This window comes from Rhinopithecus roxellana, chromosome 13, assembly GCF_007565055.1.
Source record: "Rhinopithecus roxellana isolate Shanxi Qingling chromosome 13, ASM756505v1, whole genome shotgun sequence".
NCBI lineage: Eukaryota > Metazoa > Chordata > Mammalia > Primates > Cercopithecidae > Rhinopithecus > Rhinopithecus roxellana.
Genome location: NC_044561.1, coordinates 12,307,901 through 12,327,808, shown reverse-complemented (window position 1 = coordinate 12,327,808; position 19,908 = coordinate 12,307,901).

The window sequence follows — 19,908 nt, the reverse complement described above, 5'->3', positions numbered from 1 at the left end:
GCTGGGACGTGTGGTTCTGAGACGTTCCAAGTGGCACATCCAGACCCCAGCCAGGGGTCCCCAGCAGTGGCCTGTGCAGTGGGCCATGGGGTCGGCCCTCGAAGACCTCTCGTGTGGGTCACGTAGGCTCCCTGGCTTCCCCGCTGAGCCGCCCTCTGGAGCCTGGACGTCTCACCTGAGTGCTGTGCGGGGCTGCGTGCCCGGCCTGTCCTGGCGGTGGTCGCACCCCATCTGCAGATGCACTCCCACCGCAGTCTGGGTCCAGGCTGCCCTCTTCCAGCTGGCCGTGGGCCCTGGGCCTTCTTTTCCTTCTTGCAATGGAGGCTGCTCTGCCCCACAGACTGGAGAGGGGACTGCAGAGCAAGCAAGTCCCCTCCACTCAGTAAACGCTGGTCCAGGGGTAGCTGTTAAAATGGAGCTTGGGCCTGGCTGGATGGTGACGGCATCAGGGACAAGTCTGGACCGTGGGCATCGTGGAGCCATCCTCACCAGGCTGGACCCGAGAGTACCCCAAAGGCGTGGGAGGCCACACCCCATTGGGCATGTCGGGGGCAGGGAGCACCTTGGGACTCAGGGGAGGGGCAGGGTCTCTGGGAGTGGATTTCGGGTCAGCTAAGGTCAGTGTCACATGGGGTGACCAGACATTCTCATCCAAGTGTCCCCATAAAGGAGCAGTGGTGGGGACACCCTGGGGATGCAGAGGTCAGGCCAGGTGAGGAGCTTGAGAAGCTGGGTTTGGGCACAAGGGGCAGGGAGGCCAGTGGGGGCATGGAGAGGGTGCCCCTCCCTAACCTGGACATCAGGGGCATGGAGGGATGCAGGCTGCTACTTGCCCAGGTGCCCCTCCCTAATGTGGAGGAGGTCAGGGGCACAGTGGGGGCGGGGGGCTCGGCACAGGCTGCCACTCTGCTCTCTCCATGTCTCCTCTGGATACCCCTGTCCACCCCCAGCCAGAAGACAAGTGTCCCAGCTCAGCAGGGCAGCCCCCGCCCCAGGTTCCTGCTCCTGCCTCCTGGACCAGCCGGCGGTGCTCCCTGTGGTGCACAAAGACCCCTGCTCTGACCCAGGGCTACTCCGGGAATCCTGGCCAGTGTGGAGGTGGAGCTAGGGAGGATTTACCAGAGCAGGGTCACGGAGCTGAGCTCCTGCCTGACTGGGTGTAGGCTCCCTCAAGCCTTCCACAGATGGGGGAAACTAAGTCTTTTGGGACTCTTAAGAGGCTGTATTCAGATCTTAGCTGTCCTACTGTCCCTCCCAGACAAGGGAGGCACCTGCTGGAGGATACACGCATGCTGCCACCAGGCGGCAGTGGCTCTCAGTGCCAGTGCTGAGCCGGGTCAGGCGCCCCAGCACCCAACACGGAGCGCCCACAGCCCAGTGCACTTATCGCCTCCTTGGCCAGGGTCACTGCCCTCCCTCCACCACCACCACCGGAAACCCACCCCCACACCTGCCAGGAGAAAAGTGCTGAGCACCCCGGGCCCCAGCAATGGGGGGTGCAGTAGGGGCGGGCAGGAGCAGCTGCATGAGGGCGCACAGCCCTGCTCACATCTGGGCCACAGTGTTAACACAAGTGAGCCTTGGACACCCGCCTTCCTCATTCACTCATCATGCACAGCTGAGCAGGCCCGGGACCCTGGGCACTGACCCAGCACTGGGAACAAACAACATTAGCAAAGATCCCAGGCCCTGCAGCTGGGGGACCAAGTCTGGGGCTGCCTGGCACTAAGGAGGGTCTTGGGTCAGAATGTCAGTGCTGACACCAGGGCAGTCCTGGGCAAACTGGGATCATAGAGCTGACCTTTGCATGGGAGAGACAACCAGAGCCAGGTGACATAAGTGAGGGGGCGTGGCTGGTACGAGTGCGGGGTAAAGAATGAGGCTGGGAGACCGATTGGGAGTGTGGGGAGCTGCAATCTAAAATAGGGTGGGGCTGGGCGTGGTGACTCCTGCATGTAATCTCAGCACTGTGGGAGACTGAGGCAGGTGCATCACTTGAGGTCAGGAGTTTGAGACCAGCCTGGCCAACATGGGGAAACCCCATCTTTACTAAAAATACAAAAATTAACCAGGCATTGTGGTGGGCGCCTGTAATCCCAGCTACTCAGGAGGCTGAGGCAGGAGAATCACTTGAACCCGGAAGGCAGAGGTTGCAGTGAGCTGAGATCACACCACTGCACTCCAGCCTGGGCGACTGAACGAGACTCCACCTCAAAAATAATAAACTAAAAATTAAAATGAAATAAAATAGGGTGAGGCCAGGCACTGTGTTGCACACCTGTAATCCCAGCACTTTGGGAGGCCAAGGCAGGAGGATTGTTTGAGCCTGGGAGATTGAGGTTGCAGTGAGCCATGATTGCACCACTGCACTCCAGTCTGGGTGACAGAGCAAGACCCTATTTCAATAGATAAATAAAATATAAAATTTCAAAAATAGGGTGGTCCCTGGGAGGCTCAGACAAGGTAATGTGTGAACAGAGACTGCAGAGGCGGGGTCTTTGCGTTGCCCGGCTCTAACAGGGTCCCTGACCGCCTCACGGAAGAACAGCGAGAGTCAGCTTGTGGAGGGCAGGCAGGTGGGGAGAAGTGCAGACGCTGAGGCCATTGGGGTGTCCTGGCACATAGGTGTGAATAAAAGAGACCAACGTTTTGGCCTCAGGTCCTGCACAAATTTGTGGAAAAATTCTTTGTGGACAAAGGAAAGAACTCAAAGTCATCCATCTGCTCACTGAAATAAATGCATATGATTTCTTCCTTTGGAAAGGCTAATCAAAAACTCAAAAGCATGCAACTGTTTGTCACTTACCTATCCATGACTCAGAAGACCCCTCCCCAATTTGAGCTGTCCCACTTTTCCAGACAGAACCAATGTATGTTACATATATTGATTGATGTCTCATGTCTCCTTAAAATGTATAAAACCAAGCTGTGCCCAGACTACCTTGGGCATGTGGCATCAGGACCTACTGAGGCTGTGTCATGGGCTCACGTCCTCAACCTTGGCAAAATAAACTTCCTGAATTGACTGACATTTGTCTCAGATATTTGGGGGTCACAGATACATCTTTATATATTGTATGTCCATTAACATAGATTTATAATTACTGTTTTATGAATTGGTCTTTCAAATCATATAGAAAAAAACAGGAGTTACAAACCAAAACTATCATAATCCTTGATTTTATGTTTTCCTGTGTAGTTAACTTTACTTATACTACTGCCTTCTGGTCTCAAAGGCTTCTGATGAGAAATCTGCTAAAAATCTTATTGAGGCTCCTTTGTGTGAGACCAGTTGCTTCTCTCTTGCTGCTTTCTTTGTCTTTGTTTTTTTCTGACAGTTTGACAACAGTGTTTCTCACTGTGGATCTCTGAGTTTATCTGGTTTGCAGTTTGTTGAGATTCTGGGATATGTAGATTCATTTATTTCATCAAATTTGGGGAGTTTGGGGATATTATTCCTTCAAGTAATTTTTCTTCCCTTTTTTCTCTTCTCCTTTCGGGACTCCCATGATGTGTATGTTGGTACACTTAATGGTGTCCCAGGTCCCTCGGGTTATTCCATTTTTTCTGCATCTTTTTTCGTTCTGCTTTTCAGAGTGGATAATTCCAATCACCTTGTCTTCAGGTTCCCTGATCCTTTCTTCTATGTGCACAAATCTGACACTGAACCCCTCGAGTGAACTCCTCACTTCTTTCTTTTCTTTTTTGAGACAGTCTCACTATGTTGCCCAGGCTGCAGTGCAGTGGCATGAATGTGACTCACTGCAGCCTTGGCTTCCTGGGCTCAAGCAATCTTCCCACCTCAGCTTCCCAAGTAGCTGGGATTATAGGCATGTATCACCACACCTGGCTAATTAAAAAAAATTTTTTTTTGTAAAGACAAGGTCTCACTATGTTGCCCAGGCTGGTCTTGAACTCCTGGGGTCAGCATCCCAAAGTGCTGGCATTACAGGTGTGAGCCACCATGCCCAGCTGAATTCTTCATTTCTGCTATTTTGCTTTTCAGCTCCATATTGCCACTTGGTTCCCTTTTATAATTTATGTATCTTATTGAGATTGCCTTGTTTCACACCTTGTTCTTCTGATTTTCTTTAGCTCCGTGTCCATATTTCCCTTTAGCCTATTGAATATAAATACACACCCACACACACATATATATATACATATATACCTATAGAGAGAGAGAGAGAGAGAGCACGCGAGAGATGGAGTCTTGCTCTGTCACCCAGGCTGGAGTGTTTTAGCGCGATCTCAGGTCACTGCAACCTCCGCCTCCCACGTTCAAGCGATTCTCCTGCTTCAGCCTCCTGAGTACCTGGGATTACAGGTGTGTGCTACCACATTCGGCTAATTTTTATATTTTTAGTAGAGACAGGGTTTCTCTATGTTGGCCAGGCTGGTCTGGAACTCCTGACCTCAGGTCATCTGCCCTCCTCGGCCTCCCAAAATGCTACGATTATAGGCATAAGCCACTGCACCAGGACTGCTTATTGAATATTTTTAAGATAGTTGATTTAACATTTTTGTCTAGTACTTCCAATGTCTGGACAGCTTCAGAGATGACTTCTATAAAATTACCTTTATTTTCCTGTGATGGGCCATACTTTCCTGTTTCTTTGTCTGCTTTGTAATTTTGTGTTGGAACTGGACATTTCAAGTATTACAAGGTGTGTCTGAGTCCACTTGTGTTGCCAAAAGAGCACCAGAGGCTGGGTAATTTATAGAGAGGTTTACTTTGTTCCTGGTTCTGCAGGCTGTACAGGAAGCATGGCACCAGCATCTGCTTCTGGCAAGAGCCTCAGGCTGCTTTTACTCCTGGTGGAAGGTGAAAGGGAGGTGGCACATCACATGGTGAGAGAGACACAAAAACAAAGAGTGAGGTGCCAAGGTCTTTTTAATAAGCAGATCTCAGAGGAGCTGCTAGAGGGAGAACTTACTCTACCATGAGGACAGTACCAAACCATTCACGAGGAGTTCACCTCATGACTCAAATATCTCCCACTAGACCCTGCCTCCAACAGTGTGGATCCAATTTCCACATGAGATTTGGAGGACAAATATTCAAGCTATATAAATGTGGTTAACTCTGAAAATCAGATTCTTTCTCCTCAAAAATTGCTGTTGAGGGCTACAATTGTCTTTTTTTTTTTTTTTTTTTTTTTTGAGATGGATTCTCACTTTGTTGTCCAGGCTGGACTGCAGTGGCCCAGTCTCAGCTCACTGCCACTTCCGCCTCCTGGTTTCAAGCAATTCTCCTGCCTCAACCTCCCGAGTAGCTGGGATTACAGGCACCTGCCACCAGGCCCGGCTAATATTTTTGTATTTTTAATAGAGACAGGGTTTCACCATGTTGGCCAGGCTGCTTTCAAACTCCTGACCTCAAGTGATCCACCTGCCTCAGCCTCCCAAACAGCTACGATCACAGGTGTGAGCCACTGTGCCCAGCCAATTATCTTTTTTTTTGGAAGACAGAGTCTCACTCTGTTACCCAGGTTACAGTGCAGTGGTGCAATCTCAGCTCACTGCAACCTCCACCTCCTGGGTTCAAGCAATTCTCCTGCCTCAGCCTCCCAACTAGCTGGGACTACAGCTCCTGCCACTATGTCAGGCTAATATTTTTGTATTTTTAGTAGAAACGGGGTTTCATGATGTTGGCCAGGCTGGTCTTGAACTCTGGACCACAGATGATGAGCCCGCCTCAGCCTCCCAAAGTGCTGGGATTACAGGTGTGAGCCATGGTGCCTGGAAATATGTTTAGTGACTTTTCCAAACTATGCTTGCAAAATCTGTATCCCTTCTTATGAGTAGTCATTTAAGTTTATTTCACTATCTCTGCAGTCAGCCAGTGATCTAATAAGAGATTTTCTTAAATGTCAAAAAGAAGTATATCTCTTTACATCTTTATACAGGCCACATTAAGGAACTAAAAAAAAAAAAAAAGAGATAACTAAAATAACCCAACTCTAGCAGGAAGAAGAGAATAATAAAGATTAGTGTGGGCTGAGTGCGGTGGCTCGTGCCATAATCCCAGCACTTTGAGAGGCTGAGGTGGAAGGATCACTTGAGGCCAGGAGTTTGAGAACACCCTGAGCAGCATAGCAAGATATTGGTTCTACAAAAAATTAGAATTAAAAAATTAGCTAGGCATGGTGGCATGTGCCTGTAGTCTTAGCTATTCAGGAGACTGGGACAGAAGGATTGGTTGAGCCCAGGAGTTTGAAGTTACAGTGAGCTATGATCACGCCATTGCACTCCAGCCTGGATGACAGAGCAAGACCCTGTCTCAAAAAAAAAAAATATATATATATCTATATATATGAGATTAATGACATATAATGACATAGAGAATAAAAAATAGAGAATATCAACAAAAGCAAAATTAGTACATTGAAAATATCAACAAAATTGACAAACTGTTAGCTAGATTGACAAGGAATAAAACAAGACTAAAATTACAAAGATCACAAATGAACTGGAAACATTACTACTGATTTTACAGAAATAAAAAGGATTATAAGAGAATGCTATAAGCAACAAATTGGATAGCCTAGATGAAATGAACAAATTCTTAAATGCACACATACTACCAAAACTGACTCAAGAAATACAAAATCTAAATAGACCTATAACAAAGAGATTGAATCAATAATCAAAAACCTTCTAACAAAGCAAAGTTCAGGAGCTGAAAGCTTCACTGGTGAACTATACCAAACATTTAAAGTAGAATTATCAAACTATTCCAAAAAATTGAGGAGGAACAAACACTTCCTCATTTTGTAAGGCCAGCATTACTCTGATATTAAAGCCAGAATGGCACTACAAGAAATAACATTACAGACTAATATCTCTTATGAACATAGATGCAAAAATTATCAACAAAATACTAGCAAACTGAATTCAGCAGTGTATTAAACAGATCTATGCCATGACCAAGTGGGATTTATTCCAGGAATGCAAGGATGGTTGAACATGCAGAAATCAATGTGATTCAGCACATTTATAGAATGAAGAGAAAAAAACCACATAATTTCCTCAATTAATGTAGAAAAAGCACTTCACAAAATCCAACACTCATTATATAAATGCTCAGTAAACTAGGAATAGAAGGGAACTTTCTCAACATGATAAAGCCCACATATGAAAAGGCCACAGCTAACATTATATTCAATGGTGAAGGACTGAAAACTTTCCCCCTAAGATCAGGAACAAGACAAGGATCCCCACTTTCAACACTTCTATCTAACATAGTACTGAATATTTTAGCCAGAGCAATTAAACAAACAAAAAAGCATTCAAATCAGAAAAGAATTAAAATTATCTCTATTTGTAGGTGACACGATCTTATATGCAGAACATCTTAAAGAATTCACAAAGAAAAACACTTTCAGAGCTAACAAACTAGGCAAAGTTGCAAGGCACACGAAACCAATACACAAAAATTAGTTGCATCTGTACACACTATCAGTGAACAATCCCAAATGGAAACTAAGAAAATAATTCCATTGGCCGGGCACGGTGGCTCAAGCCTGTAATCCCAGCACTTTGGAAGGCCGAGACAGGCGGATCACGAGGTCAGGAGATTGATACCATCCTGGCTAACACGGTGAAACCCCATCTCTACTAAAAAATACAAAAAACTAGCCAGGTGAGGTGGTGGGCACCTGTAGTCCCAGCTACTAGGGAGGCTGAGGCAGGAGAATGGCATGAACCCGGGAGGCAGAGCTTCCAGTGAGCCGAGATCCAGCCACTGCACTCCAGTCTGGGTGACAGAGTGAGACTCTGTCTCAAAAAAAAAAAAAAAAAAAAGAAAATAATTCCATTTACAATCCACCAAAGAGGCAAAATACTTGAGAATTAACCAAAAATATGGAAGGCTTGTACACTAAAAAACTTGTACACTGCAAAATACATCTGAAGGAAATTAAATAAGACCTAAATAAATAGAAAGACATCTGTGTTCATGGACTGGAAGACTTGATACTGCTAAAGTGGCAATACTACCCAAAGTAACCTATAGACTTGGTGTAATCCCTATCAAAATCCCAATGGTGTTTTTTGCAGAAATAGAAAACCCTATCCTAAAATTCACCTGGAATCTCAAGGGACCTGAATGGCCAAAATAATTCTGAAAAACAGCAAGTTGGATTCATACTTCCTGATTTCAAAACTTACTACAAAGCTACAGTAATCAAAACTGTATAGTATTGGCATAAGGATAGACATGGAATAGAATTAAGAGTTAAACTCTCCCATATGATCAACTGATTCCCAACAGGGGGAAAAGGTCATTCAATGGGGGAAAGGACAGTGTCTTCAACAAATGGTGCTAAGAAAATGTTACATGCAAAAGAATGAACTTGGACCCTGACCTTAACCCATATTCAAAAAGTAACTCCAAATGGATTAAACATTAAACTTAAGAGCTAAAACTACAAAAACTTTTGGAAGAAAAGACAGAAGAAAATATTGGATTTGGCAACGTTTTCTTTCCTTTTCTTTTTTCTTTTTCTTTCTTTCTTTTTCTTTCTCCCCCTTCCCTCCCCTCCCTCCCTTCCTTTTCTCTTTCTCTCTCTTTCTCTCTCTGTTTGAGACAGTCTCACTCTGTTGCCCAGGAGCACACTGGCATGATGTAGGCTCACTGCATCCTTCACTTCCCAGGTTTAAAGTGATTCTTCTGCCTCAGCCTCCCGAGTAGCTGGGACTACAGGCACATGCCACAATTTTGTATTTTTCAGTAGAGATGGGGTTTCACCATGTCGGCCAGGCAGGTCTTGAACTCCTGACCTCAGGTGTTCCACCTGCCTCGGCCTGCCAAAGTGCTGGGATTACAGGCATGAGCCACTGTGCCCAGCTAGCAACGTTTTCTTAAACATAATGCTGAAGGCTGGGCACAGTGGCTCATGCTTGTAATCCCAGCACTTTGGGAGGGTGAGGCAGGTGGATCATGAGGTCAGGAGTTCGAGACCAGCCTGACCAACATGGAGAAACCCTGTCTCTACTAAATATACAAAATTAGCCGGGTGTGGTGGTGCATGCCTGTAATCCCAGCTACTCGGGAGGCTGAGGCAGAAGAATTGCTTGACCCCAGGAGCCAAAGGTTGTGGTGAGCCGAGATCGCGCCATGGCACCCCAGTCTGGGCAACAAGTGCAAAACTCTGTCAAAAAGAAAACAAAAACAAAAAACAAAACAAAACAAAAAAACGCTGGAAGCACAAACAACAGACGAAAAAATAGATAAATTGGATTTCATGAAAATTAACAACTTTTGTGCACGAAAGGGCACTATCAAGTGAGTGACAAGACAACCCACTGAGCGGGAGAAAGTATTTGCGGATCATATCTCTGATAAGGGTCTAGTATCTGGAACATATAAAGAATTTCAACAACTCAACAACCAAAAGACACACAACCCAAGGAAAAACTGGACTTGAACAGACATTTCTCTGGAGAAGATGCGCAAATGGCCAATAAGCACATGAAAGTGCTCTCAACATCATTAGACATTAGGGGACCGCAAATCAAAACCACAGTGAGATTCCACTTCACATCCATTAGGACGGCTATTACTAAAATAATAATGTGGGGCTGGGCGCGGTGGCTCGTGCCTGTAATCCCAGCACTTTGGGAGGCCGAGGCGGGTGGATCACTTAAGGTCAGGAGTTCGAGACCAGCCTGACCAACATGCTGAAACCCCGTCTCTCCAAGGGAGCGGGGCCGCGGGTGGGAGCCGGCGAGAAGGGGCGCCCGGGTCGGGGGACGGGCTGCGGGGAGGACGGAGAGAGAGTTCCGGGTGCGCAGCAGGAGGCCCCGGTCCGGCGCCGCCTCCACGCCACGTGGGGACGAACCGGCTCGAGCTGGGGAGCGGGGCAGCCACCTGCCTCTTGGCGAAGACCGACGTCGCTGGGCGTTTTGCGGAGAGTCCGCGTGGCTCCGACCCGCCCTGACACCTGCCCCCGACGGAGCAGACGCCACCCGACCTCCCGCCCGGATTTCTGGGTCTGGTGTCCGCCCGCCCGGGGCCCTGAGGGAAGGCGCGGGGGTCGCGGTTCCCGGGGAGGCGAGAGGGAGCAGCTGCGGGGGCGGGAGGAGGCGGCCCCGAGGAGGGGCGGGCCTGGGGGCGAAGCTCGGGCTTGGCTACAGGCGCTGGAGGGCGGGGCAGGGCCCGCAGCTGCTGTGGGTGAGGGGCGGCCTCCCTGGAGCCCCGTGGCGGCGGGAATAAGGGCGGGGCGTGATGCTCCCTCCTCGCGCAGCAGCCGGGCGCCGGGCTCAAGGTCTCCCGTCTCCCCGCCCCCTCGCTTGAGCTTTTATTGGGGGAGGTGTCTTTGAGGACAAGCACGTGCCTCAGCCTCAGGTTCCCAGGACTCGTGTTCCCCTCGCAGCTGAACCACCCCAACGGGGCACTCCTGGAAAGACCCTCCCTTCACCCCAGGAGGGACCCCACAGGCGCCTGCGTCTTGCGAAGCTGGCGGTTCCACTGCGTGGCAGCGCTGCTTCCCTACCCCGGGGAGTCTGGAGAGAGCCGGGTGGACACAGGCCCAGGGTGACCTTCACCACCTGGGTGGCCGCAGGGTGACCCTCACCACTTGGATGGCCGCAGGGTGATCCTGACCACCTGGGTGACCGCAGGGTGACCCTCACCACCTGGGTGGCCGGGGAGAGCTTCCCCAGCTCTGACCTGTGCCTTTTTATCCAGGAACGAGGACGCGAGGGCAGGCGTGAGCCACTGTGCCAGGCCATGATTGATTTTTATGTGTTGACCTTGTATCCTGCAACCTGGCTAAAGTCATTCATTGGTTCTAGGTTTTTGGTTTTTTTTTTTTTTTGTGACAGAGTCTCACTCACGCTGTCGCCCAGGCTGGAGTGTTGTGCTGTCGCGCGATCTTGGCTCACTGCAGCCTCCGCCTCCCAGGCTCAAGTGATTCTCCTGCCTCAGCCTCTCAAATAGCTGGGACTACAAACACCCACCACGCCCAGCGATTTTTGTATTTTTAGTAGAGATGGGGGTTTCCCCATGTTGGCCAGGCTGGTCTTGAACTCCTGACCTCAAGTGATCCACCTGCCTCAGCCTCCCAAAGTGCTGGCATTACAGGTGTGAGCCACCGCACCCGGCCTTGTTCTTCATTTCTCATAGATTCTCTGGAATTTTCTACATAGATAATCATGCTTGTCTGCAAATCAGGACACTTCCATTTCTTCCTTTCCAGCTGGTATGCCTTTTATTTCTGGTCTTGCCTTTTTGCAGTAGCCAGAACTTCTAGCACTGTGTTGATAAAGAGGGTGAGGGTGGAAATCCTTACCTTGACCCTGGTCTTAGGACCAGGGGGAAGGCATCTAGGACTTCACCATGAAGTATGCAGTTAGCTATAGGATATTTGTTGATGTCTTTTGTCGGGCTGAGGAAATTTGCTGGACGTAGAAGTCTGAAAAATGTTGTGTCTTTTCTTTGTAGCCCTTATGAGTTCTGATGAGAAATCCAGTCATTCAAATCATTTTTCTTTATAGATAATACATCTGTAGATAGATAATACATCAAATTTCTCTGGCTGCTTTTAAGATTTTTATTTTTGGGGCAGAATCTCACTCTGTCACCCAGGATGGAGTGCAGTGGCACAATCTCACTGCAACCTCCGCCTTCCGGGTTCAAGCAATTCTTGTGCCTCAGCCTCCTGAGTAGTTGGGATTACAGGCACATACCACCATGCCCGGCTCATTTTTGTATTTTTAGTAGAGATGGGCTTTTGCCATGTTGGCCAGGCTGATCTTGAACTCCTGGCCTCAAGTGATCTGCCCACCTTGGCCTCTCAAAGTGTTGGGATTACAGGGTGAGCCACCGCGCCCGGCCTTAAGATTATTTTGTCTGTAGTTTGCAGCAATTTAATCTTTGAAGTGTCTTGGAATGGATTTCTTGGTTTATCCTGGATGGAATTTGCTCTGCTTCTTGAATCTGTTGGGTCTTTTCCTAAACTTGATAAATTTTTCAGCTGTTACTTCCTCGAATGTTCTTTCAGCCTGACGGTCTCTCTCCTTCTAGGACTCCAGTGACACAAATATTAGCTCTGTCACTGTCCCACAGGTCCTAGAGTCTCTGCTCATTTTTTTAAATTATTTTTTCTCTCTCTTGTTCAGATTAATTTCTGTGAACATACCTTTGAGATTGTTGACTCCTCTGTTACCTCCATTCTGCTATTGAATCCATCCAGTGAGTTTTTTCTTCAGTTACATTTTTTGGTTCTGAAATTTCCCTTTGGTTCTTCTTTATATCTTCTATTTCTTTTCTGAGTCCTTCTATTTTGATATTTGTGTCAAGACTGTTTGCAGTTGCTGGTTTGAGCATTTTTACAACAGCTGTTTTAAAGTCTTTGTCAGAGGATTCATGCGAGCCATCGTATCATTGGTGTCCATTGTTTTTCCATTCATGAGTTTAGACATTCGCTTTCTTCATATATCTAGTGATTTTTGTTTCTATCGTGGACATGTTGAGTGGTAAATTATGATTCTCTGGGTCTTTTTCTTGTCATTCTTAGTCTCTTGTGCAATGTGGTTCCAGTTATCAGTTCATTTTCCAAGCCTTTGCTGTTCTATTCAGGAATAACCTTCGTGTGCACCACCTACTGGTCACTCTGAGACCTCAGGGGAGGTAGGCCTGTTAGATCAATTCTCCAAGCATGTGATATGCTAATTAGAAAATCCACACACATGCAGATTAGGAGTGAACCCAGGAGTTGTAGGCATTTTATTCACAACAGCATTAAAAAACAATAAAATACCAACCAGGCACTGTGGCTCACACTTGTAATCCCAGCACTTTGGGAGGCCAAGGTGGGCGGATCACCTGAGGTCAGGAGTTCAAGACCAGCCTGGCCAACATGGCAAAACCTCATGTCTACTAAAAATACAAAAATTAGCCAGACGTGGTGGCACACATCTGTAATCCCAGCTACTCAGGAGGCTGAGGAAGGAGAATCACTTGAACCCAGGAGGTGAAGTTTGCAGTGAGCTGAGATTGTGCTACTGCACTCCAGCCTGGGAGACTTAGGGAGACCCTGTCTCAAAATAATAATAGTAAAATACCTAGGAATAAGTTTAATGAAAATAGTGCAAGACTGGTACACTTAAAACTGTGTAACATTTCAAAGAGATATTGAAGATCTAAATGAATGGATGGACAGTCAGTATTCATGGATTATAAGACTTAGTATTTAGATGACAATACTCTCCAAATTAGTTTGTAGGTTGAATGCAATCCCTACTGAAATGTGAATAAGCTTTTTGAATTTGCTTTTTTTTTTTTTTTTTTTTTTTTTTTGCAGAAATTATCAGCCTGATCATAAAATTTATATGGAAATGCAAAGGATCCAGAATAGCCAAAATAATTTTGAAAGGGAACAAAATTGGAAGATTCACACTTTCCATTTTAAAACTTACTATAAAACTATAGTAATAGAGTGCGTGCTGGCATGAGAATCAAGATATAGATCAATGGAGAATCCAGAAATAAACCCAAACATTTAGGTTCAGTTGATGTTTGACAAAGGTGCCAAGGCTTTCAGTTGGAGAAAGAACACTCTTTTCAACAGTTGTTCTATAACAGTTAGATATCCACATGTAAAAAGATGAGTTACCCCTACCTCACTCCATACACAAAAATTAACTTGAAATGAATCATAGACCTAAATGTAAGAGCTAAAGGCATGAGATGGTTAAAAGGATGCATGAGGGGAAATCTTCGTGACCGACCTTGAGTGAAGCAAAGTGTTCTCAGATGCAAGACCAAAGGCAGGATCATGAAGGAAAATAGAGATAAATTGGATTTCATCAAAACTGAAAACGGTGTCCTTCAAACAACATCATTAAGAAAATAAAAATTGGCTGGGCACAGTGGCCCACGCCTGTAATCCCAGTACATTAGGAGGTCAAGGCAGGAGTATCATGAGCTCAGCAATTTGAGACCAGCCTGGGGAACATAGTGAGACCCTGTTTGTACAAAAACAAAATAGAAATGTAAAAAATCACTCCTGTAATGCCAGCTCTTTGGGATGCCCAGGCGGGCAGATCACCAGAGGTCAGGAGTTTGAAACCAGCCTGACCAACATAGTGAAACCCTGTCTCTACTAAAAATACAAAAATTAGCTGGGCGTCGTGGCATCTGCCTGTAAACCCAGCTACTTGGGAGACTGAGGCAGGAGAATCACTTGAACCCGGTAGGCGGAGGCTGTAGTGAACCAAGATCACGCCATTGCACTCCAGCCTGGGCAACAAGAGTGAAACTCTGTCTCAAAAAAAAAAAAAAAGAAAGAAAAGTTTTTTGTTACATATATTTTACAATTAATAATAAATATATTTAAAAAAATAAGACAACCTGGCTGGGCGTGGTGGCTTACGCCTATAATCCCAGCACTTTGGGAGGTCCAGGCGGGCAAATCACAAGGTCAGGAGATCAAGACCATCCTGGATAACACAGTGAAGCCTCGTCTCTACTAAAACTACAAAAATTAGCTGGGCATTGTGGCATCTGCCTGTAAACTCAGCTACTCGGGAGACTGAGGCAGGAGAATTGCTTGAACCCGGGTGGCAAAGTTTGCAGTGAGCCCAGGTCACGCCACTGTACTCTAGTTTGAGTGACAGAGGGAGACTCTGTCTCAAAAAAAAAAAAAAAAAGAAAGAAAGAAAGAAAAGAAAAAAGATAGCTGGGCATTGTGGCAGGTGCCTGTTATCCCAACTACTCATGAGGCTGAGGCAGGAGAATCACTTGAATCCAGGAGGCAGAGGTTGCAGTGAGCCGAGATCACATCATTGCACTCTAGCCTGGGCAACAGAGTGTGACTATGTCCAAAAAAAAAAAAACATAGCCAATTTCTTCAGAAGTAAAATGTATATTTACCATATGACCCAGCAATGCCATTCCTATGTCTCCACCTAAGAGAAATGACAACATATGTCCACACAAGGAAGTGTACCTTAGCCTGAGCAACACAGTGAGACCTCGTCTCTACTAAAAAAAAAAAAAATTAGCCCGGTGTGGTCATGCTCTCCTGTAGTCCCAGCTACTCAGGAGGTGGCTGATGCCGGAGAATTACTTGAGCCCAGGAGGTGGAGGCTGCAGTGAGCCATGATCACGCCTATGGCACTCCAGCCTGGGTGACAGAGCTAGATCCTGTCGCAAAAACAAAAAATAATAAACAATTCTACCTCGATGTTCATAGCAGCTTTATTCATAACAGCCAAAATGTGGAAACAGCTCGAATGTCCATCAGCTGGTGAGTGGCTAAACAAAATGTGCCTTTGCCGTACAATGGGAGAGGATTATAGGAACTACCCACCCATGATGCTACAGTGTGGACCAGCCTCAAAGGATTATGCTCAGTGAGAGCAGCCAGACACCAAAGACTACCAGTTGTATGATTCTATTTATACGGAATTTCCAAAAAAGGCAAATCTATCAAGGCGGAAAGCGGGTTAGTGTTTGCCTAGGGCTGGGGGTGGGAAGAGGAAGTGACTACTCATGGCTGTGAGGGGACTTCGAGGTGATGGAAATTTCTAAAATTGGAGGGCCGTGATGGTTGCACTAAAATCACTGAGTGGTGGGTGGATTCACTAAAACTGCTGGTAGTGGGTGGATTTTATGGTATGTAAATCACACCTCAATAAAGCTGTTTTAAAAATACCTTTCACAGATTTTATTAGAGTTCCATTTACATCTGAGAAATGTTTAAAGTGACTCAGTATTCATTTCCGAGGAATTTTTTTTAAATTAATTTAGCCAGTGGAAAGAAATGAGCCTGCCCCGGAGGTGCCCCCGGTTGGACAAGGACTCCTATCCCCACCCCGGCAGCAGGTCCTGGCCCCATGGCCTCCCACCGTGGCCTGTCCCCACCCCGGCAGTCCCATGGTCCCACAGCCTCCCACCACGGCCTGTCCCCACCCCGGCAGCAGGTCCTGGCCCCACAGCCCATCCCCACAGCCTGTCCCCACCCCAGCAGCCCCATGGCCCTATGGCCTGTCCCCACCCTGGCAGCAGGTCCTGGCCCCACAGCCTCCCCCCACAGCCTGTCCCCACCCTGGCAGTCCTGGCCCCATGGCTTCCCACCATAGCCTGTCCCCACCCCGGCAGCAGTCCTGGCCCCACGGTCTCCCACCATGGCCATGGCCCCATGGTCTGTCCCCACCCCAGCAGCCCCATGGCCCCATCCCAGCAGCAGGTCCTGGCCCCATGGCCTCCCCCAACAACCATTCCGGAGCCCTGCCTGCACCTGCCCGCCTCCCCACCCCTGCCTGCACCTGCCCGCCTCCCCACCCCTCCCTGCACCTGCCCGCCTCCCCACCCCTGCCTGCACCTGCCCGCCTCCCCACCCCTCCGGCCTCCTTAGGGAAGGAAGTCTTTCCTCAAAGGCATTTCCACCACCCTCCCTGTCTCCCAGCTGGGTTCTGCCACCACACACCACACACAGCACACACCACAACACACATGACACGCACACCACACACACCCACACAAACAGCACACATCACAAAACACATGACACGCACACCACACACACCACCACACGATATATACACACCACACAACACAAAACACCACACACGCACAACACACACCATACACAGCACACACCAGTAAACGCATGACACACACACCACACACACCACTCATGATATATACACACCACACAAACACCACACACAAAACTCCATACATACCACACACAAACCACACACAATACCACACATGATATATACACACCACACACAAACACCACACAGCACAAAACACACAACACAATACCATACATGATATATATATACCACACATAAACACCACACACCACAAAACATCACACAAACACACACACCATACAAACAGCACACCTCACACACCACACACAATACCACACGATATATACACACCACACACAAACACCACACACCACAAAACACCACGCAAACAACACACATAACACGATACACACACCACACACCACACATCACATACTCTATACATAACACCACATGATACATACACAACACACACCATACACACACGATATGCACACACTACACACCATACACAAACACCATACATACAACCACACATCTTACACAAACACTACACACCACAGACCACACAATACACATAGCGCACACACACACACAATACACATCACATACACATCACACCACACACACACACACACCACACGCACACACCCCATCTGCTGGGACCTCCCAGAGGGTGGCCACTGGCCTGCGGGGTTACCAGGGGGCTGTGGGTGGGACCGGGCCAGCCGTGGGGACCCCAGGCCAGGAAGGGATTTCCTCAGGTGTGGAGACTCGGCCCCGGCCCTGCCTGCCCCTCCAGTGGGACCAGGGAGGAGGCGGGGGTGGGAAGGGACCCAGCACCTCGCGGGGACACAGAGCCGGACTGGAGGAGGTAGGGGTGCAGCGCTAGAGGGGCACAGGAGGCTGGGGGCGGTGGGGCCGGGGTCTGGGGATGCGCAAAGCTAGGAAGGGGGTCCCGGCTGCGAGAGGGCCGCAGTGGGGCTGCGAGAGGAGGGTGTCCGCGGGTGGTCGCGCAGCCAGAGGTGGGGGCGGCGGGCCCAGGTAGGAGGGTCCCGGAGAGGAGCTCAGGGCATTGTAGGGGATCCCACGGACCAGGCGGGGTGCGGCTGCTTGAGGGGCAGGAACCTGGAGGACTCTGCCCGCCTGGGCGCAGGGAGGCGCATGGGGCGTGGGCGCCCACCCAGGGGCCCACTTGGGAAGCCCCCGCAAAACCCAACGTGGGCGCCGAGGTGGTGGAGACGCCCCGACGGTGCCCCCAGCCTGGCTGCCTATTCTCACCGCAGACCCCTCCCCACAGGCCAGAGCTCCTCCACGCGGTGCCCCGAGGTCCCCAGAGACGAGGGCCTGAGCTGTGGATGGGATGAAGGGGGCACCCACTCCCCACCCACCGGCCAGTGAGCAACCTGCTCGCCTTCTGCTACCTGGGCCGAGCCTACTGACTGACCCCAGGGCAGGCCGTCTCCAGCTCCTTTTCCCCAGGAGGGAGGAGACCCGAGGGTCAGAACCCCACGGGCACCCCACAGCCAGACGTAGGGCGGCCCCGCACCTGCCGCGCAGCCCTCCTGGGACCGGACTCTCCTTGGAGTGCTGGCCTGGGGCCCCGTCAGTGCTTGCACCTGTGGTCCTGGAGCCGGTGCGCCCGCAGGTGCCCTGGTGGGTGGAACCTTGGCCCCTCTCCCCTCCCTTCTCCTGCCCCAGGGCCCCTGCCGACCCAGGCAGCCCACAGCTCATCTGGACGCCAGGGCGCAGCGGCCGCAGCAGGGCCTGGAGTCAGGTGCCGGGCCCTGGAGACCGCGTGTGGTGGGGACGAGGACAGAACGTACCGAGGCTGGGCCAGGGTGTGGGGGCGGGGAGGTCCGCGGGCCACAGCTCCGAGTCCTCACTCTCTCCCCGGCCCCCGCGCCATGCCTGCTTGGGACAAGCGCGTCCTCGGCGCTGGGGAGGGAGGGGCCTCGCGTGGGCCGCGTCCGTGGGCGGGGTCCTTTCGGCCAGCCCGGCCTCCTCGGCTCCCGGGTCAGGCCGAACTTTTACCTCCCAATCCGCACAATCCTCCCCCGCCTTAGAGATCTGGCCGGCTCCGCCTGCGCCGCTCCCCAAAGCGCGTTCCCGCTCCCCACGCGCCCCCGTCTCTGCGCCGCCCCCCGGCCCCTGGATCCGCCTCCTCCTGCGTCCTCGGCGCCCGAGAACCGACCCCGGCCTGGCGTTCCGCTGTGCGCGCTCGCAGCGGATCCCCCAACTGTGGAGGACACAGAGCCTGGGAATGCTCTTAAACCCCGTCCGGGGCCCCGGACGGTCCAGCTGGCATCACACACGGGAACACGGGTGTGCCCTCAACGCTAGGACGCGCCTGTGACCGACTGGTCGGGGTCCCGGCATCCTTGGACAGGACTCGCAGGTGAGCAGGGCCCGTGTGCTCCGCTGCCTCTCCGTTCACCTCTCAGCTCCAGGCTCCTCCCCTGTCACCAGCGTCCCCCTTCCCCGCCTCCGGGAGGTGCTGAGTCACAGGAGGCGCCCCCACGTGCTGCTGTGCCCTTTGAGTGAAGGGAGGGTGAGTCACGCGGTGGCAGCAGCCACGTCATTTGGGGGCGGGAGAGGGCAGAACTGCTAGTCTTGGCTCCAGGCTCTGCCTAGGCCAGGTCCTGCCCAGGTGCAGACACGTGCATGCACACACACGTGCGCACACACAGGATCACACACATTGGAGCACACACATACATGGCAGACACGTGCCCACATGCATATACACACAGACATGCACACATGAAATCACACCTGCACACAGATCCACACACACACATACATGCACATGTTCAAAAACCCAGAGACACACACTTGGAGCATGTGTAGATATACACACCCACCGACACTTTTCTACGTGTACAGACGTGGACACACAGGTGCCTACACATCATAGAGTTGCCTGCATTCCTGGGTGGTCCTGTAGACCCTGCTGGTCCTTTCTAGAGGGAGGACTGAGGTGGCTGCTTCAGGATAGAGCTGGTACTCCAGGACCCCCCAGGGCCAGGTCCTGTGCTGGCAAATGAGCAGCACTGTGGGCACCAGAGCAGCCCCTGGCCTGCTCCATGGCTGGCATGGGCCACCCGGAGGCATGCCTGCTGACCCCTGCCCAGTCCTGTCTCACAGCGGGAGCTAAGGCCTGTAGCCCCAGGGCTCTGCTCAGGGCCCTTGTGCTTCTGAGACCTCTGCTTCCTCCCCTCAGCTCACCCTGCACAGAACAGACTGTTGAGGGGGACCCTGGGCATAGAGCAGACCAGGAGGCAGGGCCTAGGGCGAGTGCTGGATGGGACTGCGGTCCTGGCACCTGCCCCTCCGCCTGCCTCAGGGCCTTTG